We start from the raw sequence: 25,870 nt of genomic DNA on the forward strand, positions 1-25,870 counted from the left end.
ACTGGGCCCAAAGTTACTTGGTTCACCTGCATATGATCCTCATGCACAGGCACCAAATTTTGCACTGCTCCATGTGTGACATGAGCATAAATATCAGCTTATGGTCAATACAAGCAGCAGTAGACATAGGCATGAAACTGTATGAAACTTGGCAGCTATGGAGCCTGGATGCATGCTGGAGGGTGTCAGGGTAGATGAGTGAGTGCTTGGTAGTGTGTCTGGGACCACAGACACCAACTTTCTGATTTCCCCGGGGGTGCTGGACCCCCGCTTCACCCCAGGCCCGGCCCCCACCCCACCGCTTCCCCCAAGACCCACCCCTGCCCCACCTCTACCCATCCCCGCTCTGCCCTCACCCTCCTCTTCCTGCACCCACTCTGCCCCTGCCCCGCCTCTTCCCATCCCATTCTGCCCCCTCCCCCGAGTGCACACCGCCCTCCTCTGCCTCTTCCTGCCCCCGCTCTTCCCCTCCCCCAGCGCTTCCTGCCTGCTGCTGAACAGCTGATCAGTGGTGGGCAGGAGGTGCTGGGGGGGAGGGTAGGAGCAGATTGGTGGGGCCCACTGGTGAGTGCTGAGCATCCACTATTCTTTTTCTGTGGGTGTTCCAGCCCCAGAGCACCCACGGAGTCAGTGCCTATGGCTGGGATCAATAGGTGCTAGAGGGTGCGGGTACTGGGTGTCTGGAGGGAAGCAGGGTGGGGGACTTCTGCGGGAGACAAAAGCTAGTACTTGGCTCCTAACCGACTGTCTCTATCACCACTGCTGCCTCCTCTTCTGCTTGCCTTTATGGCTGCTGTCTGATTGCTCCTTCCCTATGCAGATCCAGCAGTCCCCAAAGTAGTTCCAGGTGGCCAGCAGTTTCAAGTCATTCCTGCAGCCCCACTGAATGCTTGACCTACCCCAGCTGGGCTACATGATGACATGACAGAGCTATTACATGCATGTGTGTCATATGAACTGTGTGATACTTGGCAACCCTTATATGCAGTGTAGTGGTCAAAAATAAAGAAACAAACAAACGTATTGCTGCAGGGTGGAATGACTGAAATATCAACCGCTGTTTTGGCAAATAACCTTAATTGGTGCTAATATCATGTTGGAAAAGTGCAGCTGCAATGCAGCAGCTGGAAACCCTCATGGCCTCATTGGTAGGCTTCCAATACATTTATCAATCTACTGTATTATCCTCGGTTTCCTTCTGGTGCAAGGATGCTGATCCTGGAAGTGTGCCCATCCACTGGTGCCCAAGGTCTCCAACATCACCCGCAGTTCTATTGAAAAGAAAAGGTTGGTTAGTGGGTCAGCCTTTCCCTCTGAGGTAACCTTCCACAAGGCAGAACTGGGACCTGTTACCGAATTTACATAGGGTGACATTCTCCCCTGTACAGAGGGGCAGCACAAAGTCTATGCACCTCTTAAGTCTGTGAGAATCGTAGCTAAGACCTATGTGCACAGTGACACACTGGAACATGGTGTAACTGTTGTACGTGAAGAGAAGCTCAGTGAACACAGCATTGCTTAAAAATCATCATGTAACAAGCATGAGCCAGATGGATCATATGTGATCTGGTTGGTACAGTCACATAACTCTTAGTGGGAAGGGGAGTCAAACATATATATTGAGGGAAGGCAACACACCATATATGAAAAGTGGGGTAAGGTTTATAAAAAAGAAAATAACTCCCAAGTGTCTGAGTTTTTGCATTAGTTATTGGGTTTCAGTCTGAACGTGAGATATACACCACTGAACAATATCAGGAAGGAGATTAGTTCATGACGTCAAGTGACAAGAATTATTTTTGGCAGGCTTTTATGCATCTGTTTATGTTATATGGAAGCATCTTTCAGTGAGCTGGGAATAAATTGCAACACTTAAATAATGTAAAGGATCTGGATTAGACAAAAACCAGAACATGAAGAATTTGGCTCAAAACTCTAACCATCTCCACATCCTATTATATTAAATTATTGCAGGGGACTTTCCATGGCATATTATTATTTATTTTAGTGGCATTGAAAAGTGTGCTTGGTGTCTCCTAGTACAGATGAATGGTAAGATCCCTGCCTACTAGTAATGTTCCAGTCCAGCAAAGCACTTAAGTACATGCATAACTTTAAACACGAACAGGAGCAGTGCCATTGATTTCAAGGGCTTAAAGTCATACATACATGTAAGTGCTTTTCTGGACTACGGCCTAATATCAGACATGACACAATAAAGGTTGTAAAAGACAGTGGGTAGTGGAGAGGTAGGGAAGATGGGGCAACATGACTAAGAGGATATTGCTACTAAGCCACCATGATACAGCATGATGGAGCTAAAAAATTATATCAATAGATAGAATGGAGGAAGTGAGTCTCCAGGAGGGATTTAAGAGAGGGGAATATAGTAGCTTTGAAAATCAGCTCCTGAAGGGCCTTCCAGTGGAAAGGAACAGCATCATAGGCAGTTGTGGAAGAAACAGACAAACCAGGGTAGTGTCGCTTTTGGAGCTGAGTGGGTGAGAAACAAAAGTAATAAGAGAGAAAGCCAGCAGGATACACGATGATATTGGTATTATTCTAAAATATCTAGACATCATTCATGGATCAGCAGGTTTCTGAAAACAAAATCATTGTAGTCATGTGTGTAGCACTGTGCACTGTCTTGATAGGAGTCATGTTAGCCCTTGCAGTAGGGTGCCATCTATGTAAGTAACACTGACTTCATTGGGAGGAGGCTGAGCCTCAATGTCTAATTGGATGTCTAATTGGATTTTAGTAGGAAACAGGAAAAAGTTAGAGATGAGCCAGATCTGAAGCCCTGATTACTAGTTTCAACTTTGGAGACTTGGATAAAATTGGACCCAGATCCAAATCAGAGCAAAATCAAAACCACCAGGCTTTTGCCAAACTCTTAAGTAAATACATTCTCAGCTGGCGTAAGTCGGAGTAGCCTAAAAGATCTGGGTTGAAGTCTTTCGTATTTGTTTTTTGTAGAAAGGGGGGAATGGTACCACAGAAGTGGCTGTCCTCCCTACCAGCCTGGGAGTGGGTAGATCTAGGGACACCATCTGGCACAAATTTAAGACATTTCTCCAATGCTGTAGACACCTTGGGCTCGTAGACACCACCAATGCACCCAAAGGGTGTTTCCTCCTATTTTTATATAACATACAGGTCAGGATATGTTATATAAATGTTGACATTAAAATAAATGAAAAATGGAGGTGACTAAACAGGGGCATGTGGAGAATCCATTTTGCATTTTGGTTTCAGGAAGCCATTTTCTCTCCCCATTGATATATTCAGAGAGCTAAATCCTGTATTTTATTCACAAAATTATCTGTTGTGTCATGTAATCTCAAACATCATCTTTCATAGACTGCATCATCCACTTGTGCTAGAAGCTATGTAAATGTATTAGGCCCTTTGTTAATTCTCTCATCACCCCAACTTACCTTCTCTTTGACTAGGTCACTTTCAGATAAATGGGAGATCACTTACATGTCTTTCAGAAGAAGTTTTGCAAGTATTTGTGTACTGAATATCTAATCTAAAGTTTTAAGGGAAGTTCGCAGGACAGGTTGCCTGTATAAAATTTTATTTTTTACACTTCAGGGTAATATAGTTGGGGAAATTTGAGGATCCATAACAGTGTATTTGTATGAATACTGGAGGATCCATACAACTCCTGTAAGAGCAAGTCTACACTACAAAATTAAGTCAGCCTAAATTATGTCAATGTACAGCCACCACCGTAATGAAATTGCTTTTGCAAGTCCACGCTATGCTCCTTGTGTTGATGGTGTGCACCCCCACTAGGAGCACTGTCAGGGTGGGGCATTGTGGGACAACTTCTGAAAGGTAGCAACACTCACTGTAAGGGTATGTCTACACTACGAAATTAGGTTGAATTTATAGAAGGCGGTTTTTTAGAAATCGTTTTTACATATTCGAATGTGTGTGTCCCCACAGAAAATGCTCTAAGTGCATTAACTCGGCGGAGTGCTTCCATAGTACCGAGGCAGGAGTCGACTTCCGGAGTGTTGTACTGTGGGTAGCTATCCCACAGTTCCTGCAGTCTCCGGAAATGAGATTCAGAAGTTCGCAGTTCTTTTCCTGTCTACCTGGCCAGTGCATCTGAGTTGAGAGTACTGTCCAGAGCGGTCACAATGGAGCACTCTGGGATAGCTCCCGGAGGCCAACACCACCAAATTGTGTCCACAGTACCCCAAATTCGACCCGGCAAGGCCAATTTAAGCGCTAATCCACTTGTCCGGGGTGGAGTAAGGAAATCGATTTTAAGAGCCCTTTAAGTTGAAAAAAAGGGCTTCATCGTGTGGACGGGTGCAAGTTTACATCGATTTAATGCTGCTAAATTTGACCTAAAGTCCTAGTGTAGACCAGGGCTTAGCAACACAGTCTACCATCACACTGTGTTGAGCTAACTAACTACATCGACCTAAGCACTACTCCTCTCACAGAGGTGGAGTTAAGCCGGTGTAGTGGGCAAGTGACATCGGTGGGAGCTGCCTAGATGCTGCGTTAGTGTAGATGCTAACAGTTAGGTTGACCGAAGCTGTCTTTTGGATGAATGCAGCTGGAAGCACAACTTGGCCATGAAGGAAGGTCCCTCAACACTTCCAGGATCAGCATCCTGGCACCAGGAGGAAACTGAGGATAATACAGTCGTTTGAGAAATGCATGGGAACCCTACCACTGGACCACGAGGGTGTCCAGCTGCTGCTGACAAGCCACTGCATTGCAGCTGCACTTTGCCGGCCTGATCTGATGCTCAGCCCCCATTAAGGTTACATACCGAAAGAGCGGTTGACACTTGAATCCCTCCACTCTGCAGCAACAGGTTCGTTTGTTTTCTGACCACTAATGAGAACAAATAGGTGCAGGGCGGGGGTCACTTGTAACCATTAGATGTTAAGTGCAGATTAGCCACAATGCCGGGGTTATAGGCCACTGAAGATGAATGAGCCATGATTTAGCGGGAGGGGACACTGGAAATGTAAGCAAACGCCTAATCGCTCCCCTAGGAAAGCAGACCTGTCCAGCCGGGCAGCCGAACAAAGGCGCATCAAGAAGATAAAGAGGCCGAAGCGGAGGGCTGCAGCGCGGGGCCCCGAGCGCCGCTCTTTGTGTGTGCACGGGGCGTGTAGGTGGGCTCACACAAAGGACTCCCCAGCCCCTTTTGAATCCAAACCTCTGACCCTCCCGCGAACGGGGCGATCACGCCGGCGGGTGGCCGTGTAGCCATTTGCACGGCGCGCCCCGCACCCCGGCGCTCCCGCCCCGCGCGCGCACACCACACACACACACACACCACACACGCCACACACACACTCCCGCACTCGGGCAGAGCCGCGCGCGCACAGGCAGCCCCAGCCGGGCGGAGACGTGCAGATCCGCGGTGCGTGCACACGGGGCCGGAGCGGCAGCGGCACCTCACCCACCGATCCGCTCCCGGCCCTGCCGGCGGCTAGCTCCAGAGCGCGGGGAGCGCAGCGGAGAGCCGGCTGCCGTGTCTATCCCCCGGGCGCTTGCAAATTCGACCCCCCCCGCCCCCCGCCGCGGCCGGAGCAGGACACCGCAGGGAGGGCGCAGGGATGCCTCCTGCCACGGCCTGGCACTCGGCCGGCCCGCGCCGTTGTCTGGCTCACTGAAGCGAGGCGAGGTGGAGGTGCGGTTGGGACTGACTGGCGCAGGGCCGCAGGAAGCGCCTTGTCCCGCCGCTGAACCTGACCAGATCCGCTGCTGCAGCTGGGACCGGGTCGAGGCAGCCCCCCCCCCCCCCAGTTCCCCACCCCCGCCAAGGCACTGGACACGCGGAACCAACCTTCCCGGAGAGCCGAGGCGCTAACGTGACACTCTCCCCGCTGCCCGGAGGTAAGCGCTTGGCTAGCCCTGTGTTGCACAGCCCCGCCACGCAAAGGCGTCCCATCCCCAGGCCATGGCAGCTGCCCCGTTCAGGTGGAGAGCCCAAGCGGCCCTTGCTGGCGAGTCAAACCTACTGGTTGTCCTCAGGAACGGAAATGCAGCCCCCTGGGGCTGGGTTTGGCAGCTTCTCGGCGGCCCTGGTTCTCTGCCCCCCCCCAGTCCAGCGGATTTCTTGAGGCTGGATGGAGAACTTAATTCCCCGCGAAGTGTTGATGGGGCACTTGCTCTAAGGATCTCAGGTAGGAGCAAACTGTTCACGGAGTGGGAATTAAAGGCATGTCCTCTATGTCTGCTGTGCAGGATCCTCTGAGACTTTTTATTTAAAAAAAAATCCATCACAACGCAACAGTTAATTGAGAGACAACCTTGTGACTTTGTTCCTAAATTTGTTTTTTTTTTTAAAGCACCCGACAACAAGCTAAGTGTGTTTATTAATGGAGATTTGGAACTCTGTCCGTTTTAATCATGCTTTTCTCTTCTGTCAATCCTGATTAATCCAGTTCACTGCCTACCCTGTATAGCACGGCCGCAGCAGCACTGAGCATGCTCCCATATGGAGAGGCATATTTTCTTGTCTCTTCTCCGGCTCTCCCGTAGTAAGCCACATTAAGATCCGACCCTCCCCCCCCCCCCCCCTTTTCCTTTTTGCCTTTACTCCTGCTGACCTATTAGAAATCTGAATGACTCAGCACCTTTACGGTCATGTTTAAGCCTGTTTAACAGCAGCATAATAGTAGATTCCCTCATTCATTTTTACTGAACAGTTGCCCAACCTACTGAAAATCACATGAATGGTACAAGCCTTCGGTATGCGTACACATGTTACTTAACATCATGGCAGGTAACGCCTCAGGAAGAATTCTACAGAATTTAATAGAGTTGAAACCAATTGGGTTTTCTAAATTTTACTCTTAAAAACATATAGAACAGAACAAAAAGCAATACACTTTATTTAAATTATAAATTAAACTAATATTAGGAGTCTTTAAAACTACAGAAAGGTTATGATTGTAACTTAATTCAGTAGGGCTTTTCCACAGTGGCATGCAAAGGCAGGAATACAGATCAATGTATATATCCTTTTCTCTGTCTCATCTGTCTACAAAGCTAAAGGACTCTTGCTATTTCACAAATTGACAATGTCCCAAAAGAAATAAATGAAATATTTACTGTAAGAAAATCTTCATTGGCATTTATTAAGACATATTTATTCCATGGTTTAGGTGGCCAATATATCCCTCTTCCTGCCAGTAAAATTCTTCCAATTCTTCCCTTGCCTTCTCAGATAGCATTTATTCATTCTTTAATTAGGAAATCCTAATGCATGTCAATGGGGCCCTCCAGCTGTCCAATACTAATGGTGTCCTATGATAGGAAGCCCTCATAAGAAAAAAGGTATTGGAACCCCATCTTGCCAGCCCTCTCTGATGTAAGTAAATGTTCCTACTGTGAATAGTGCTACTGAAGGCAATGGTTACACTCGTGAGTTAATGGGTACGGGTGGTGGAACTGGGTCTTGGCATTGTGAAAAGATGGGTTCCTTTAACAAACCCTTTTCTTCTGCAAGTTTATTATTCACATGACTTTCCCATATAAAAACAACAACAAAAACCAAATAAAAATAGGTTTCAGAGCAGCAGCCGTGTTAGTCTGTCTCCGCAAAAAGAACAGGAGTCCTTGTGGCACCTTAGAGACTAACGAAAGCTTATGCTCAAATAAATTTGTTAGTCTCTAAGATGCCACAAGGACTCCTGTTCTTCAAATAAAAATAGCCATTTTTTCTACAACCCAAAACCTTTTAAGCTTTTAATGTAGATAGATTTAAAACTTGCATAAACATTAGGTCCCAAGTATTTGGCAGGCATATTTAATGAAAGCCTTTAACAATCCCTATAATAAGGTAAGATTATAGTGTTTAGAACTGTCCTCGGTTTACAGAGAGAGGGATCCAGTTAAAGTAGAGAACCCAAATCTATGAAAGCTGCTGAGCATGCTCAGTAGAGTATCTAACATTCTAAATGGTCCTGTTGCATTCAGAAACAAGGTGGGTGAGTTAATCTTTTGTTGGGCCAACTTCTGTTGGTGAGAGAGACAAGATTTCAGACTTACACAGAGCTCTACTTCAGGTCTGGGAAAGGTACTGAGAGCATCTCAGCTAAATCCAAGGGGGAACAGATTGTTTAGCATAAAGAGTTAACATGTAAGAGACCATTCAAGGTGAAGTGGGCAGATAACACTTCTGCAGTCAGAGGACAGAAGAGGGTTAGTGGGTTATAGATCATTGTAATGAGCCTTAAGTCCAGTGTCTTTATTGAATCCATGATATTTAGTGTCTAACAAAAGTTATGAATTTAAGGTCCCAGGCTTGTCTTTTGCAATAGGGCATTTCATTAGTGGTAGCTGGCTCCTAAGAATTTGGGTAAGAGGCCAAGACTGGGGCCAGTCTACTCCCATAGAAGTCAGTAGCTTTTTTTTTTTTTTCATGTAGAGCACCATCAAGCAAATTTTTTTCTTATGATATTGAATCAGAAACTGATGCCATTTATGCCTATGGAGATTCTGCAGCAGTGCAGTCAAGGAAGCTATTTCTTTTCAATGAACAGAAATTTATATACCTAGATCCATGGAAATTTTCATTTAAAAATATCAGCTAATTTTTCATTTTATTTAGTCTGATTAGCCATATTGGAACATCACAGTTTCTATGTCTTTTTTTTTTTTTTAAATAGTGCCATCAACACCCATGTTTAGGGTTCCCTGCATCAAATTTTCTCACAATTTGTTCTTGTCAGAGAACAAACATCCCTAGTTCTCTTTTTTGAAAAATAATTATTTTCACAGTCCACCGTGCCTTTTTTCCTGGGATCTGATAGTTAGAAACAGAAAATCAAAATCCCAGTTCAAAAATGACTTACAAATAGTGTAATGACAAGACCAGCATTTAGCTTGGCACAAGAGGCCAACATTAGAAATGTAAATCCTGCTTTCTGTCACTTTAAGGTGCATGAAAAAGATGTACAAATGTTTTTAATAACTTAAATTGAAGAAAATCTGCTACATATAAGGCAACTTGTGCCCTTGCACAATTCCCATTGACAGATGCATATCTGAAAGCAGAATTTGGTTCTAGTGCTTAATTTAAAGAGACAATAGCAAGAGGCAAAGTTTCACTGTTGGCCTAGTTGTGTCACATGTACATAAAGCTCTCTTTCCCATAAATGGGATTACAATTAAGCATTTTCGTATGTACCAGATGTCTCATTGTGAATGACCAATTCAAAATGGACTTTTTATGCCCCAATCCTGCAAAGGCATAAGCAAATGTGTAACTTTACATGTGTGAGTAGTTCAGTCCTATTGAAATTAATAGGACTATGCATGTGTGCAAAGTTATACATGTGTTTATCTTTGCAGGATTGGATCCTTAGTAATTTTTTTGTAGACATAATGGATGATCCTGCAGTTCTTTCTCAGGAATGGTCCTTGGATATTATGGCTAATTTTGCCTTTGTAAGGACTACAGGATGGGGCCAGTATAATATGGAAATAACCAAACAATTATTGTCGAAAAGTGTTGTCCAAATATCTTATGCAACATACACATAACGTTATACATTATATATTCTAAATTATCAGACGCTAATGATCACAATTAAGTTTATAACATATATCTACTGTCCATCAGTACAAAGCACATAATCAATACTGCACAAACAGCAAAAAACTGCTGTAGAGTTACAAATTTTGCCTCTGCAAGAAACAAAAGGACAGTTGTGTGTTAGTTTTTGCGGTGTGACATTCCACAAGCTAGTAGTTTTAGGCAAAGGGACAGCACCTGTCAAGCCTTTCACAAAGAAACATGCAACTTCCCCTCATATATACACACATATTTTATACAAGCAATTTCTATTCTGTTATGTTGACTCACACATGGTAATTAGCCACAAAGGACATTATAAATATTATTTTAAAAATACAAAGCTATGTATTTTCAGATTAGTTTAATCTGTTTATTGGTTTCTGGTCACCAAATCCTCCAGGGAGTGTCTCAAATCCAATCATCTAGCTGATTGCTGGACTTTGCATTTGTATCCATGAAATAGGTAAAACTTCTGGAACCTGATGGGCTCTTGAACCATTCAGGATATCAGCCTTCTCAGACAAGCAATTCTAGCGAAGGTCTGAAACGAAGTTGCTCAATAAATTACCTTGAGAGTTGTCTTCCTCCCATTGTGCCCCCCCCCCCCCCCACACACAATGGAACAACAAGGATTAACCATTGGAGCTAAACTATTCCTCTTTTTGTGATCTGTATTATTAATAGGGAGGATACTAAAAACTGAGGACCAACTCTTTGGCATTAAGAGAGCATGAAGCAGTATAACTATTTTCAACAATAGCTCTCAATCACTCAAAGTCACAATTTGTTTCAAACATACCAGAATGTTCACACTTTGATCCAGTGGCTCTCAACCTTTACAGACTACTGTACCCCTTTTAGGAGTCTGATGTGTCTTGCTACCCCCAAGTTTCACCTCACTTAAAAACAACTTGCTTACAAAATCAGATACAAAAGTGTCCCAGCACAGTATTACTGAAAAATGGCAGACTTTCTCATTTTTACCATATAGTTGTAAAATAAATCAATTGGAATATAAATATTCTACTTAATTTCAGCGTATAGTAAATAGAACAATATAAAACAAGTCGTCTGTATGAAATTTTAGTTTGTGCCAACTTTGCTAGTGCTTTTTATGTAGCCTGTTGTAAAACTAGGCAAATATCTAGATGAGTTCATGTACCCCCTGGAAGACTTCTGTGTACCCCCAGGGGTATGTGTCTCCCTGGCTAAGAACCACTGCTTTAATTCCACGGTGAATTCTTCACTAGGGTGTTATGGAAACTCACTAGATACACAAGTCATTTGGGATATTCTACCAAAGTCAGACTACCTCTCAGAGGGGACTGTCTGAAAGCCATAACTTCCACTGCTTTAAGGAAGTGATCGAGTGGGAAAGGGGAGTGACTGCTATGTACCCACAGTCTATGTATAAGTTTGATGTGTGTTTGGGTCCAAACCAGGGACAATTCCAGGGTAGCTCTGATTGACATTCGATCCCTTGAAAATATATTGAATACAAGATCGCCATGATGATGAATCTTAACAGCAGTTAGCTCTTACATGGCACTTCATCAGTAGATGTCAAAGTGCTTTACAATGGAGGTCAGTGTCATTATCTCCATTTTTACAGCTGGGGAAACTGAGGCAGAAAGAGGGGAAGCCCAAGGTCACCAGGCAGGCCAGAGCCAGGAATAGAACCCATGTTTCCTGAGTCACTGTCTAGTACTTTAGCCACTAGACAATGCTGCCTCTTGATAACCCCTGGACTAGACTTGACAGAAAGTTCATTAGTTCAGCTAGGAATCAAGAGAGATGGCCTGTACACCACTAGATAAAGAGAGAACTTTTTCGGTTAGTTCATCCAGGAGTGACTGGCTTGATATAGGAAGTACGGAGTGAAATTCTATGGCCTGTGTCATGCAGGGATCAGATTAGATGATCACAGTGGTCTCTTCTGACCTTTAAATCTATATATTCATGGGTCTTTGGTACTGTCAATCTGGCCCCTTGCATGAAAATTGAGTGTATTTTTTTAATCAGGCCAGCAGTTAAATAAGTAGCAGTAAATCATAATCTAAACAGGGATTAAAATCATTTTTAAAGAAAAATAAAGGTAATATAGACAAAATACCCTTTTCTTGACCATTTATATCCAGCATATGGAATTCCCATTAAAGTCAGTGGGAATAATCCTCATCAAGGCCCAGCTCCTCAAAGGTGTTTTGTATCTAACTCTAGGTGCTTAAATACCTTTGAGGATCTGGGCCCAAGTACTCACAGGATCAGACCCTGTAAATATTAGCATTTTCATGGAAGACTCAATTTTCCACCTCAGCCCAGCCTACGACTGTCTTCTTAGTATGTGGTAAACTTTCACTGTAATGTAAACAACATCGATTTCAATACAGTGTTTATGATGTTTTTTCCCCACTTCTGCAGTTGTGTTACCCAGATGGACTAGGCTCATATTTTGTTAAATCTCACTTATATAGTTGCTGTTGAATACAGTCCCATCTCCTGTTGAGAACAGAGCTGACAGCCTGCAGGTTTCTCAGACACCCTTGAATTTGGCCACCAGACTGCCTCTGACTTCACCGTGTGTTGCTGTTCTGAGGTCAACAAATGTGATTTTTTTTCCCCATCCTTGCGCAAGATGTCATGGGCCAGACCCTCAGCTGGTGTAAATCAGCATAACTCCCCTGAAGTCAATGGAGTGATGCCAATTTACTGCAGCTTTGGATCTGGCCCAGTGTCTTCAGAAGACACTCCCTGCAGCTGGGGAGTGCAGTGGGCAAGAACAATAAACTGTTAAGCTGCTCTGGCACTAATTTTTCTTAAAAGTTGCATACACATTAGGCACGTTGTTGTTTTTACCACCTGTGGGTTCAGCCAAAGGAAAGTGAAGAGCATTTTGGAAAAGCACAATGCTGCAAAGTCAGCAGAAAGAAAAATCCAAACAAAGCAAATGACCCAGCCGTGTCTCGAACATTAAAGAATTACAAAAATAACAGACCTCCCCAATCCCCTGATCAGTAAGACATTTATGGCTGTTGGGAATGTAATTGAAGTGCTGTGTCAGAAGCAAATTATTAGTTTAATTTAGGTTTGTACATTAAGGAATTATATATATAGTATTTCCCATTTATGTCTTTTTAAAAAAAATTGACTTTTCCTGTATATTTTTTGTTTGTTTAATATAGTGTTACTCAGACCTCAGTGGTTTGAGAGCCAAATTAGTGATCAACATTACCCAAAAGAGTGACAGTAGTATGAATTCATATATTTATTATTTTATCAACTGCAATTGGTTAATAACATAGTAGAAGCATCCTGAAGGGTTAATAACTTAGACTGATCAATAATTAAATCACACAGTGTTTTAATATCGTGTGCTGCAAAGAGCCACTGGCAGCTCGTGAGCCGCAGTCTGAGTATTACTGGTTTAGTACATTTATAACAAAATGACATGATGCCCTATGTTCATAAGGCAAGAAAAAATGGACACATTGTAGCATTTCATACTGGTAAATTTCCTTTTTTTTTATTGTTCATTATGTATTGTTACTTATTGTTTGTATTGCAGCGGGACCTATAGGACCCAATTGGGATCAGAACACTACTGTGCTAGACACTGAGCAAACACATAAGAAGTCATGATCCCTGGCCTAGATATGAGGCTTAGAGTGGTACAAAAAGTACTACATGCTGGAAGACTATGTATATTTCCATGCATAGAATACCTTCCGATAGTGAGATATTAAACACAGATCTAGAATTTCTAAAGCTCAGGATGACGAGTAAACTCGGGGGTTCTGTTAGTCATAAGATTTTTTAACACATGGTAAGAAGACCCTTTAATTTTCCAAGTGTGGGATTGGTCCCTTAGGCCCAGATTCACCTCTGAACTAGAACTAAGGCCAACACAGGTATTGAGAGCAGTTGATTTGGGGGACTAGTTAGGCACCCAGTGCAATTAGGCCAGTTTAATTTGCACCCCTGTTGCAATAGCCCTTATAAATGCCCTAACCACTCCCCAGTTTACCTATGACCCACCTCAGAATGTGTCCTGCACTAATGCCTCCTGTGGAGGTGAGTTGAGGCCACACATTGAAACAACTGAAGACAGTTGGCAGTTTTTTAAAGAGACCTTATTAAGGGCACAAGAGCAACCTATCCCACTGTGCAGGAAAGATAGAATCATAGAATATCAGGGTTGGAAGGGACCTCAGGAGGTCATCTAGTCCAACCCCCTGCTCAAAGCAGGACCAATCCCCAACTAAATCATCCCAGCCAGGGCTTTGTCAAGCCTGACCTTAAAAACTTCTAAGGAAGGAGATTCCACCACCGCCCTAGGTAACGCATTCCAGTGTTTCACCACCCTCCTAGTGAAAAAGTTTTTCCTAATATCCAACCTAAACCTCCCCCACTGCAACTTGAAACCATTACTTCTCGTTCTGTCATCTGCTAGCACAGGGAACAGTCTACATCCATCCTCTTTGGAACCCCCTTTCAGGTAGTTGAAAGCAGCTATCAAATCCCCCCTCATTCTTCTCTTCCACAGACTAAACATCCCCAGTTCCCTCAGCCTCTACTCATAAGTCATGTGTTCTAGTTCCCTAATCGTTTTTGTTGCCCTCTGCTGGATGCTTTCCAACTTTTTTACATCTTTCTTGTAGTGTGGGGCCCCAAACTGGACACGGTACTCCAGATGAGGCCTCACCAATGTCGAATAGAGGGGAACAATCACGTCCCTTGATCTGCTGGCAGTGCCCCTACTTATACATCCCAAAATGCCATTGGCCTTCTTGGCAACAAGGGCACACTGTTGACTCATATCCAGCTTCTCGTCCACTGTCACTCGTAGGTCCTTTTCTGCAGAACTGCTGCCGAGCCATTTGGTCCCTAGTCTGTAGTGGTGCATGGGATTCTTCCGTCCTAAGTGCAGGACTCTGCACTTGTCCTTGTTGAACGTCATCAGATTTCTTTTGGCCCAATCCTCTAATTTGTCTAGGGCCCTCTATGTCCTATCCCTACCCTCCAGCATATCTACCTCTCCTCCCGGTTTAATGTCATCTGCAAACTTGCTGAGGGTGCAGTTCATGCCATCCTCCAGATCATTAATGAAGATATTGAACAAAACCGGCCCGAGGACCCTTGGGGCACTCCACTTGATACCGGCAGTCAACTACACATGGAGCCATTGATCACTACCCGTTGAGCCCGACAATCTAGCCAGCTTTCTATCCACCTTATAGGAAGTGTGGCAAGAGACCACCCTTGCTTAACCAGGAGATCTTCAATGATCTGAAACTCAAAAAAGAGTCCTACAAAAAGTGGAAACTAGGTCAAACTACAAAGAATGAATATAAACAAATGACACAAGTATGTAGGGACAAAATTAGAAAGGCCAAGGCACAAAACAAGATGAAACTAGCTAGATACATAAAGGGTAACAAGAAAACATTCTACAAATACATTAGAAGCAAGAGGAAGGCCAAGGATTGGGTATGTCCGTTACTCAATAAGGAGCGAAAACAACAGAAAATGTGGAAATGGCAGAGGTGCTTAATGACTTCTTTGTTTTGGTTTTCACCAAGAATGTTGGTGGTGATTGACATCTAACATAGTGAATGCCAGTGAAAATGAGTTAGGATCAGCTGACTGAGCAGATTTCCGAGCTATTAGTGATTATCTGTGAAAAGTCATGGAAGACAGGAGAGATTCCAGAAGATAGAAAAGGGCAAATATAGTGCCAATCTATAAAAAAGGAAATAAGGGCAATCCTGGAAATTACAGGCCAGTCAGCTTAACTTCTGTACCCGGAAAGATAATGGAGCAAGTAATAAAGCAATCAATTTGCAAACATCTAGAAGATAATAAGGTGATAAGTAACAGTCAGCATGGATTTGTCAAGAACAAATTGTGTCAAACCAACCTGATAGCTTTCTTTGACAGGGTAACAAGCCTTGTGGATGTAGGGGGTGGGAAGTGGTAGACATGGTATATCTTGACTTTAATATAAAGTTTTGATACTGTCTCACATGACCTTCTCATAAACAAACTAGGGAAATGCAACCTAGATGGAGCTATTATAAGGTGGGTGCAAAACTGGTTGGAAAATCGTTCCCCGAGAGTAGTTATCAGTGGTTCAGAGTCATGCTGGAAGGCTATAACGAGTGGGGTCCCACAGGGATCAGTTCTGGATCTGGTTCTGTTCAATATCTTCATCAATGATTTAGATAATGGCTTAGAGAGTACACTTATAAAGTTTGCGGACGATACTAAACTGTGAGGGGTTGCAAGTGCTTTTGAGGATAGGATTATAATTCAAAATGATCTGGAGAAATGGTCTGAAGTAAATAGGATGAAATTCAATAAGGACAAATGCAAAGTACTCCACTTTGCATTTGGATGGAACAATCAGTTGCACACATACAAAATGGGATATGACTGCCTAAAAAGGAGTACTGCGGAAAGGAATCTGAGGGTCATAGTGGACCACAAGCTAAATATGAGTCAACAGTGTAACATTGTTGCAAAAACCCAAACATCATTCTGGGATGTATTAGCCGGAGTGTTGTAAGCAAGACACAAGAAGTAATTCTTCTGCTCTACTCCGCCACGATTAGGCCTCAACTGGAGTATTGTGTCCAGTATTGTGTGTTCTGGGCACCACATTTCAGGAAAGATGTGGACAAATTGGAGGAAGTCCAGAGAAGAGCAACAAAAATGATTAAGGGTCTAGAAAACATGACCTATGAGGGCAGATTGAAAAAATTGGGTTTGTTTAGACTGGAAATGAGAAGACTGAGAGGGGACGTGATAACCGTTTTCAAGTACATAAATGGTTGTTACAAGGAGGAGGGAGAAAAATTTCTTCTTAACTGCTGAGGATAGGACAAGAAGCAACGGGCTTAAATTGCAGCAAGGGAGGTTTAGATTGGACATTAGGAAAAACTTCCTAACTGTCAGTGCTGGAATAAATTACCTAGGGAGGTTGTGGAATCTCCATCATTGGTAATTTTTAAGAGAAGGTTAGATAAACACCTGTCAGGAATTGTCTAGATCAGTGCCACTGGAAACTGCAGGCGGCCATGCCTGCGGATGGTCAATGTAAACAAACTATCTCGCGGCCCGCCAGCGGATTACCCTGACGGGCCACAGGTTGCCCGCCACTGGTCTAGATAATACTTAGTCCTGCCATGACTGCAGGGGACTGGACTAGATGACCTCTCAAGGTCCCTTCCAATTCTATGAGTTTATGATTGCTGGTATAGCTGCTCTGGGATACCTGTAGTGAGCCCCCTCGAGAGGCTCATGTCCTCTTTGTGGCTCCTTTACCACCACAAAGGGGCCACAGCCCAACTAATTCTCCCCTCTCTGTGCAGCATTAATGCTGAGCTCTTATTTATTTTTATTTATTCATTTATTTAAACAATAATACAAAAATCCTCATATGAAAGATCTAGGTACCCTAAGAGTTAGACTTACACCACTTAAAAAAAACCCCACCCATCAGGGGAAAAAAAATCTTATACAGTTAACAAGTTAGCTCAGCCATTAAATCAAAGAATAAAAAAACACTTTCACTCACCACCCCCAAAGCCTACCGTTCAGCCTTCCCCAGAACTTTATTTACTGAATGCCTTTGTTTTTCCGTTTTCCATCTAAATCAGTACAGCTTTCTTCAGAGCTAAAATTCTTGGAGAGGAAATATCTGTAGAAATCTGGAATTATTATGTAAACTTAATTAGAACCCACAGATTATTTTAACTGCAGTGAAAAAAGCTTGGAAACCTTGTGTTTGAAAAATATTTCTGTAAAATAGCACAGAATGAACCCATGATCTCAGAGAAGGGGATAGAAGATACAAGACTATAGGTCTCTGTGATTTCTGTCCTGGTTTGGCATCCCTTATTTTGTTTTCCCAGAAATCACTGAGCCAATCAGTATCTGATTTAAAAAACAAGTTCCTTTTCTGAGTCCCAGAGTTTGGCTGGGAAGATTATTGCTGCTTCACTGTCCCCTTCTTCAAAAGCTTTTGTATTAGGAACATCTTTCCTTTTAGCCTATGTTCCTGCTTTTAAGGCTGGGAAACACCAAATATTGTAGGTTTTCTTAAGGAATATCTTTCATTTTCTTAGCACCTGCCCAGAATGTCTCTTTGTGATGCATTTCTGTGACAGTAAATATCATAGTTCTTCCTGTGCTTTGTCAGAGTTCTCAGATTCTGCTCACCTTTTTAATCTGTACTCTTTCTATAGGTATGTCAAGGGAAAAATCTTGCCTTAACAGTAACTATGGAGCACAGTTCTCTAGATCACTGGCTTATCTGCTATATGAGGGCGTAGGGGTCTACTTTTTCAAGAATGCAATAAGGTTGGTTGCTCCTTCAGTCCTAAGAAGCACAACCAATCGCACGGCTCTTACTTGAGTTTCCAGAATCTCTAAGAATTTTTTTTTTTAAGGCTGCAAGAAATCTGCTGATTTGCTGGATTTCTCTTTCACACATTTTAGTGAAAAATTCTGCTCCTGCTGTATTGTGGTCCTAACTTTATCAAAATGGCTCTCTTAGACCTTGTCTATACTGTGAAATTTTACCTTGTCTGAACTAGGATTACCATATGTCCGAATTTTCCCGGCTATATCCGACTTTTTGGTTCTTAAATCGCTGTCCGAGACGAATTTTTAAATATCTAAAAACGTCCAGGATTTTGCCATTATTATTTTTCCCCAAAGAAGAGTTGATCATTCAAGAAAGAAGGTGAATGTGGATCACTCGAGAGTGCCTGCTTTTCCCCCCTAGCTCCTGCACTTGTGCTGCGAAATAGCTGTTTCACGTGGCTGGGAGGGAAGGGGGAGGACGGGGAATGCAGCATGCTCAGGGGAGGAGGCGGGGCCGGGGGGGGATTTGGGGAAGGGTTCCAATGGGGCAGGGAGGAGGCGGGGTTGGGGCAGGGACATTGGGGAAGGGGTGGTTGGAATGGGGGCAGCACGAGCAAATTCTCTCCCTCTCCCCCCTCCCATGGAGAGTCCTCTTTTTTGAATGTTCAAATATGGTAACCCTAGTTTGAATCCTAGTTCAAATATGGTAACACCTAGTTAGGTGTTAACACTGTTTAATGGACAGCGTTGACCAGAACTTTACGTACTCAGTTTCATGTCAGCTGTGATTTAAACTCCAAAGTTGAATGTTCCATCACAGTTAGCTGATACTTACACCAAACATAGACTGTTCTGATCTACATAGATTAATAGAGTTTAAATCGCTAGCTCATCTAGTCTGATAGCACAGGCCATTAAATTTTACCTTTTCCCCTGGATTGAGCCTAATAGCTTGTGTCTGCCTAAATCATGCATTCCAAAAAAGGACCTGTTTTGATTTGAAAACATCAAGAGATGGAGAAGTCACCACTTCCTTGGTAATTTGTTCCCTCACTGTTAGAACGTTGTGCCTAGTTTCTCATTTGAATTTGTTTTGGCTTCAGCTTCTAGCTGAACAATGGGTTCTTGTTAGGCCCAGATTATAAAAAAAACCCCTAATGCCCAATATTTTATACCCATTAAAGTACTTGTACAAGGTAATCAAGTCACCTCTCTGTCTTCTTTCTGATAAACTAAACAGATGGATCACTAAGTCTATCACTGTAAAGCATTTTCTCCAGCACCTTGAATCATTTTTGTGGCTCTTTTCTGAACCCTCTTCAATTTTTCAACTCCTTTTTTTTTAAATGCAGGCACCAGAACTGGATGCAGTAGCCCATTATCAGTCTCACCAATGCTGGATTTCACCTCTGAGCAGAGGTAAAATCACCTCCATACTCCTACTCATTATATCCTGTTTATACATCCATAGCTCACATTAGCCCTTTTTGCCACAGCATTGCACTGGGTGCTCATGTTGAGTTGCTTATCCACTATGGCCCTATAATGTCACTATAGTGCATCCAGCTTTGTGTCATCTAACATGATTTTTGGTAACCATGTGCGGACATGGTTAAAAAGTAATAATGACCAGACTTAAATTTATCTATGTGTAACCATATTGTACATGTAGAACTGCAAGGCAGTCACTCCTGGAGCTTGCAATGATTTCAGATAAGAGGCTCTTTAACAGATTCAGTGTCCTATTGCTCTGCCTTCGTATTCTGCTCTTTATTACTTTTGTGACACAAATGGCAGCTCTAGGGTTTTCCCATCACGTGCTGTAGTCTTTTAAAAAAATCTTGTTTCTGCTATGCTCTTTGTGTTAGACATTTTTTCTTTTAAATTATATTAAGACAGTATTTGCATTTAAAATTGTTAGCTTTTCAGTTCCGTAGGTGTATTATTTCCTGTATGGTGTGAGAGCTCTTAAGAGATGTTTTGCCTTCCTACGCACTTTTTGAAGAGTTTATATGAAAAGGAACTCAATAAAATATCTTCCTTGTAAGAATTTTTATCCCCATTAACATGGTATTTAGGAAAGCCTGTATTTTTTATGGCCACTATGAATGGTCAATATTTTTTTTCTTTCATAGTGCAGCCATATTAGTGATTCCATAGTTACCTTTTTGACAATATTTCTATTATAAGACCAGTTTTTGCCATAACCCCTACCCTTTCCTCTTGAATTTCTGAGGAAGCGCTCCTAGCTATATGAAATTTATCATGTGTTGTCTTCTAGTCAGAGGAGAATTTTTTATGAAAGTTTATTTTCTTTATTAAGGTTGTATGGAAAAAATGAGTTGTTAGATGAAAGAATGCATTTCTATTAAGAGCTCTGAAAATATAAAACTGGGAGAGGTCATGAAGAAGCTTTATAAGCAACTTGAGAGAGGATACGATGCTGTGAACTCTATGAAACACATCCTGTAGTAAGGGCAAATTAGTAAATTTCCATTATAAGGCCAATTTTGAGCACCCCCAATTTTCAAAAAAAAAAAAGCTCCTTTCGTTCTGAAATTTCTCATGGGTCTGTCACTAGAGGACAAATTGTTTTTTTTCCCCAAAAGTTTGAGGTTAATCAAACAAACAATTTTTTAGGATATAAACTTAAAAACAATAGTTGTTTTTCTTTTTTTGTTTGTTTGTTTGAAGTGGTTTGCATGGACAACATCAAGTTTGTTTATACAATAGCCCTCAATAAGCACTAATGCATAGGACTACTTTTAATAAGTCTGAATGGAAAATTCAGGAGTTATAAGTTAGAGGCTAGAGTTGAACTTCACAGAGAGGTTTGCAAATATTATAATTTCTCTGAGAGGACTAATACAAGTTAGGAATAACAATGGAGCATATCTGCAGAGCTTGTTGGTTCCATGAGAAGCAGATCATGGAACTTACAAGACCGACTACTGTAGTTAGTGTAGCTCACAAGTTCCATGAAAGACTGACAGTTGTACAATGGCCTAGCACCCTTTAGCTCTCCCTATGGCCACACTGGCTTTCATTAGCTTTCCTGCAAAACAGCTTGGGGAAGGAGATCTGCAAAGCTCTGCAAAACTATCTAACTGAGAATTCCCCCAGCCTAGAACAGCATTCAGCTGGTGTAAAGCTGGCATAGCAAGATGCTATGCCAATCACTCACTGTTTCCCATCCTGGCATTAAAGATATGTTGGAGCGGGGTAGACAGCATGTACACTCTTCCAAGTCTCTGTATGGTCCATTGTGGACCACAGCTAGCCAATGTAAAATAGAGCAGCTTAAGAAGCGCAAATGCTGTTCTGATTTATTCTGGGGATAGGCTGAAGCTGATTCGGGTTGTGAATCAGAAAACTGTAACCAGCTCCTTGGCATAGAGTGGATCTTGATGTAAGAGATAATCTGAATTATCTGTGTTCATTGGCACAGCTCAAAAAGTAGAGAAAAGAAAAGGTAATTGGAAACATTCATCTAGTTGGATGTTATGAAAGAACAGCTATGTGGGTTCAGTACAAAGAAATATTACCCATAATATGTTCTTATAGCATCTCTCTCTTAGAACAAGGCCTCTCCCTCTGTCAAAAACTCCCTCTTGCAGTCTAAGTGTCTTTAATCAAGCTATCTTATCTCTGTTTGCTAGACTGATGGGTACACATGCAGGATGATGCAAGTGTATCACTGCCAAGCATGTGGATTCAGTTCATGGTTGTTGGCAGTTCCAGTGTCCATTAACATGCTGTCATTACATCACCCTAGGCCAAACCCAACCTAATAAATACTGGTTTGAGTCCATTTAATATAATTCCTACATTAGAGGACCCAGCCTACTACTGAGATAGGCCTACTACTCCTGTATCAGCCCATAGATACCAAAATACTTCTAAACAACTTTCTTTCTTTTCCATCGCCTATTGCATTTGAAAGCTTTGACCAAACTAATCCAAAAGTGCTAAAAACACATTTGATTGAAGCCAAGGTGATCTTTTAAAAGTTGGCAAAATTGTGAACTCAGCTATCTTCTATTATTTCCATAATTCTTGGTGATTTTGTTGAAATGAAAAACCCTCCTTCATCACTTATGATGTGACATAAAAAGTTGGATTTCAAAACTATATGCTGGAAGACAAGGATAGAATACAGTTTTACATTCCATCAGCTTTTCAGCTTCCTCTTGTTCTATGCTCGACCTATGATTTTGGGATCCCTCATGCTGGCTAAGGGAAAAGTTCTATAACTTCTCTGAATTGTTTTCCAATTTTATCTTTGTGTGATTCCAAGTTTGTTTTTAATTAGACCAGATTTCCACTGCAACAGCTGTCATCAGCCTAATCTGTCAAGTCCATCCAAAATCTCTTACTTAAGTTTTTAGTTTAGTGTGTCTTTTGTTATGTAAAATGTATGCTATGATTGATTGAAATCCTCCTCATGCTCAGTACAAATTTCAGTATACTGATAGTCATTCAATTAAAATAAATCTAGAGACAATTTTTCTGAAAGTTTCACCGAGTGTCATTGGGAAGTTGGGGCATCAATCCTTTCAGTTTAGAGACTGAAGATTTTAGTTTTTTTAAACTCTCACAATGTTTGCTAGGACTGTTAGGTTCCTCTTTTTTAACAAGGTTTCAATGGTGAGCTGAACATCCCAGCTAAACGTGTGTGAATATGTGAAAGGTTTAGGGCTCAGCAAGTGACATTAGACTTCTGTCATAATTTTCTCTGAATGGCATCTTCTACAACTTGGACACAATATTTGGTTGTTTTCTTTTTGGATGTTGTATCAAGCAGGAACACATTTTTCCATATGTAGATGCTTGTAACCATTATCTAGTCACTTCTCAAACTCAACCCATAATCATGCATCAAAGTCAATATTAATTATTTTAGTTCTTCCTTTAACTTCCCCTCTCTTTATTTACTTGCAACTAGTAGTAGACTTGTGACTGTAAAGCTTTTTTGAAGGAGTCTGTTGTGATGAATCTACTAAGCAGTAATAGTGTGAGGAATCTGCTAAAGGTCAATCTTTGACTGCTTTTTCCATCCCGCTGAGGGCAGATGTAGGTCAAGAAGATGGGAAGTTAGGAGGAGTGGATCACAAAGGCAGGGAGTCTGATATCAGATTGTGATATTGAAGGCAATTAGTAGTGTGTGTACTGGGACCCAGAAAGGTGTTAAGGCCATTGCATCCTTAGCAACTCAGGAACCTACAATGCATGCCTAAGCCAAGGTGCCCAAGGGCTGATGCCCCATAGGTCTGCAGGGACCTATAAAGGGGTAGTATTGACAATGCATATCCAGGGCAAAATGCTCCACTCATTTATTTAGATTGTTCATTGTACTCCATTGACAGTTATGTTGTTAGCTTAAAAAAATCTGAAAACCTTCTTACATTCAAGACTATGCTTTTCAGAGTTTTTTAACAGCATAATTGCTGTATGATCTTTGCCATATTTAGGGTGTAACTTGATTTAGCATCATGGCTATGTTGGGATGGGTTAGAAAGCAAAACAACTACCTAGTGAATTTAATATTGTGAAGACTGAAGAGTATATAGAAGCATGTTATCAAATGCCCTGCTCACAATGAATTACGAATGTCTCAACGTATCTTATATTTATTCACCAATGTCACTTCTCCGGTGTGGAGAAAACCTGGGGAGAAACAGCAGAAGTCCAGGTCCACTGGGGTCTGTTGCTGTTCCCCAGATTTCTCAATAGATGAAGAGGATCAGAGCAAATCTTCATTTGCACTCTAGGTTACAAAGATGTGTAATAGATCAGCTGCTGCTTAGGGTAGTGAAGGGGAGCATCTAGTGTGTTGTTGAGCAGAGAGGGAAGAAGAAAAAATCTGCTTCTCTCCAGTGCCCAGGGATTTGGGGATCAGCAGAAGCTCCTCTTCTTTAATTAAAACTACAGAGAAGATGAGTTGCTTAGCTAAACTTCAGAAGGCAATAAAGTCCAGTCTAACTGGTTCAACTGGACCAACTGGTTCAACTGGATCACTGGAAAGTGATCAGGAACAGCCAGCATGGATTCACCAAGGGAAGGTCATGCCTGACTAATCTAATCGCCTTTTATGATGAGATTACTGGTTCTGTGGATGAAGGGAAAGCAGTGGATGTATTGTTTCTTGACTTTAGCAAAGCTTTTGACACGGTCTCCCACAGTATTCTTGTCAGCAAGTTAAGGAAGTATGGGCTGGATGAATGCACTATAAGGTGGGTAGAAAGCTGGCTAGATTGTCGGGCTCAACGGGTAGTGATCAATGGCTCCATTTCTAGTTGGCAGCCGGTATCAAGTGGAGTGCCCCAAGGGTCGGTCCTGGGGCCGGTTTTGTTCAATATCTTCATAAATGATCTGGAGGATGGTGTGGATTGCACTCTCAGCAAATTTGCGGATGATACTAAACTGGGAGGAGTGGTAGATACGCTGGAGGGGAGGGATAGGATACAGAAGGACCTAGACAAATTGGAGGATTGGGCCAAAAGAAATCTGATGAGGTTCAATAAGGATAAGTGCAGGGTCCTGTACTTAGGACGGAAGAACCCAATGCACAGCTACAGACTAGGGACCGAATGGCTAGGCAGCAGTTCTGCGGAAAAGGACCTAGGGGTGACAGTGGACGAGAAGCTGGATATGAGTCAGCAGTGTGCCCTTGTTGCCAAGAAGGCCAATGGCATTTTGGGATGTATAAGTAGGGGCATAGCGAGCAGATCGAGGGACGTGATCGTTCCCCTGTATTCGACATTGGTGAGGCCTCATCTGGAGTACTGTGTCCAGTTTTGGGCCCCACACTTCAAGAAGGATGTGGATAAATTGGAGAGAGTCCAGCGAAGGGCAACAAAAATGATTAGGGGACTGGAACACATGAGTTATGAGGAGAGGCTGAGGGAGCTGGGATTGTTTAGCCTGCAGAAGAGAAGAATGAGGGGGGATTTGATAGCTGCTTTCAACTACCTGAAAGGGGGTTCCAAAGAGGATGGCTCTAGACTGTTCTCAATGGTAGCAGATGACAGAACGAGGAGTAATGGTCTCAAGTTGCAGTGGGGGAGGTTTAGATTGGATATTAGGAAAAACTTTTTCACTAAGAGGGTGGTGAAACACTGGAATGCGTTACCTAGGGAGGTGGTAGAATCTCCTTCCTTTGAGGTTTTTAAGGTCAGGCTTGACAAAGCCCTGGCTGGGATGATTTAACTGGGAATTGGTCCTGCTTCGAGCAGGGGGTTGGACTAGATGACCTTCTGGGGTCCCTTCCAACCCTGATATTCTATGATTCTATGAACTCTGGATTTAAGGAATCTGCAAACTATGTTCATAAAGTCCATAAGCCTGGCCAATTCAGCTCTAGACTTCAAAATATCCATACTTGAAATGCAGAGATTCTGAAATCTGTAAATTCTATCAAAATGTACAAGTTACATTAAAACTTTGTGGAGTTCTCACAGGTTCAAATATTCATAGCAAATAATTCTAATATTAATCTCCCATCTTTCTAAGAAGCCTTCAAAGGAAACACAAATCCTTGGTGAGGACAGAATAAAATGAAAGCCCAGTCCTTCAAGCCCTTATGAACATGATAGTCTTTATTAACACACATCTTGTTAAAATAAATGAGACTAGTCATGTAAACAAGGATTATCCATGCCAGCCTGGGTTTGCCAGCTGCAGCCTCACATTTGGAGTTTCCAGACAAAGTGGTGTTTGAGTTATGATATTTTCAAGAAAGAAAGTCAAAGTAAGTTAGGCTTGTCTAACATTAAAATAGTTTTCAAACTCATGTTTCCAAAATGCCTTGTTTGAGTTACCTCAAATTTTACTAAATCCATAAATAAATAATCCCTACTGGCAAGAAACCATACGGAACATTTTGGGCAGAAATTAGTGTGTATGATTGAGGAAGTAGAAAGTGGTCAAGTT

At 42.3% G+C, this 25,870-nt stretch overlaps 2 protein-coding genes across 5 annotated transcripts in view; both read left to right on the forward strand.

Moving 5' to 3' along the window:
- Positions 1-4,797: 4,797 nt before the first annotated feature.
- The window catches only part of KBTBD11 (kelch repeat and BTB domain containing 11), a 29,508-nt gene continuing 8,435 nt past the window's right edge, over positions 4,798-25,870 (forward strand). Inside the window, exon 1 of one of the 4 annotated variants that reach the window (XM_073336204.1) lies at positions 4,798-4,846. The gene's annotated coding sequence lies outside the window, so the exon portion shown is untranslated. Of the gene's footprint in view, positions 4,847-5,791; positions 5,881-6,091; positions 6,171-19,294; positions 19,358-25,870 lie in introns of those variants that run through there. The other 3 variants (XM_073336200.1, XM_073336201.1, XM_073336202.1) reach the window with 3 other exon arrangements.
- Positions 5,802-25,870, forward strand: part of MYOM2 (myomesin 2) — a 174,925-nt gene continuing 154,856 nt past the window's right edge. Inside the window, exons 1-2 of the mRNA XM_073336199.1 lie at positions 5,802-5,880; positions 19,291-19,357. The gene's annotated coding sequence lies outside the window, so the exon portion shown is untranslated. The remainder of the gene's footprint in view (positions 5,881-19,290; positions 19,358-25,870) is intronic.

This window comes from Lepidochelys kempii, chromosome 3 (assembly GCF_965140265.1).
Source record: "Lepidochelys kempii isolate rLepKem1 chromosome 3, rLepKem1.hap2, whole genome shotgun sequence".
Classification (NCBI taxonomy): Eukaryota; Metazoa; Chordata; order Testudines; family Cheloniidae; genus Lepidochelys; species Lepidochelys kempii.